This window comes from Nymphalis io, chromosome 1 (genome assembly GCF_905147045.1).
Source record: "Nymphalis io chromosome 1, ilAglIoxx1.1, whole genome shotgun sequence".
NCBI lineage: Eukaryota > Metazoa > Arthropoda > Insecta > Lepidoptera > Nymphalidae > Nymphalis > Nymphalis io.
In genome coordinates, this window is record NC_065888.1 from 13,698,423 (window position 1) to 13,700,059 (window position 1,637).

The window sequence follows — 1,637 nt, forward strand, 5'->3', positions numbered from 1 at the left end:
GATTTTCTGGCTCTGAAGAATTTTTTTCACAAGATGCGAAGCATGCTTGAGATCGTGTTGAAAAACCCAGTGGCGAGGTAATTTTACTTTGCAAATGGTAAAAGTATATGGTCTTCCAGTATATTCTTGTACATTACAGAGTCCATATTCCCATGATTTTTAACCAGCGGACCAACGCCATTATGAGTTTGATACCTCACATTGTATCTGGTACCTATTGGTCGTCTGACGTACTTCCAACCATCACTTCTAAGCAATTGAAATTTTGATTCATCAGAAAACAGCACATTCCGCAAAATATCCTCATAAGCGGCATGTAATGAACGAAACGCTGATATTATTTCGCGAAGACCAATATAGCCTTCTTATTTTTTTTTTGCCAATTAATGGCTTCTTTACACGTCCAATTAGCCTCACAGCCTTCAGACGTCGGGACACCATACGCCGACGAACATCGGCTAAATTTTCACTTTATAATTCCCGTGAAATATCGGCTGCGGTTTTCGTGAATGTACGACGCACTTCCTTTTTATAATTTGGTGACAAGGTTCGAAGTTTTGCGAGGCCTACCGGTCCGATTTTGGTCACAAAATGTATTTGTTGATTTATACTTAGAAATAAAACGATTGACAGTAGACTTACCAATAGATAAAGCCCTCGCGACATCACGAGCATCACTCTTTTTTTCTGAAGAAATTTTATATACGATTTCACGAACCTGAATATTCGTATATACTATAAAGTGTTTCGATGTATTCTGCTTTGTTACAGAAATAAGGCGATGTATTCGGCTTTGATCAGATGAACATCAAAGCAGAACTTTGTTTCGAATGCAATGAGAAAAAAATTATAATCAAACTAAGCTTACAGGGTCACAGCGATTAGCGGCCCAATACACACCGACGGTAGTAATTGCACGTAGTACACGTAAGATATGCTACGAAAAAATATAATATTTGATGTTATTGTCTATATCCTGGCTCTATTGAATATCTTGAATAACGAACAAGCGAAAAAAATCATATATTTTTTTAATTCTATAGGATAAAAAGGGTAGCCCGACTTGCATGCCACTGTATGTAGAATCTACAATAAAAAAGTAAGAACTAAAACCTGGGGTTCAGTTCTAGTTCCAGTCTCCCCTCTTACATTATAAACATAAATGGTTTTTCCTATTTGCTATTCAATAGCAAATAGGAAAAACCATTTATGAAATAAAAATAAAACAATACGCAAACTTGAAATACGAGAACCATTGTTTAAAATGTAGACATTGTTGCAAAAATCCATAGTAAGTTAGAGGTTCCTAAATGAAAAGATATAAAAGGTCTTAAGTCAATAACGTTTTATTAAATAAAAAATGCCATTCTGATTTAAGACTACTTTTCTCTAAATAAATAAAAAGAAAATAACATACACAAACTTTCCTTTGTACATGATTAGTCGTGTTGCTATATATGATTACGAAAAATACACTCACGATGAAAATCTTATAATCCTTACATCCGACTAAGGAAGAATTAAAATTATTTGTTTTTTTAGAAAGTGCATTTAGGAATAAATGTGTATATATATATATGGCACAAAAATATACACAAAAGTCAAACTAGCGAACACATTACCCATACCCAGCGGCT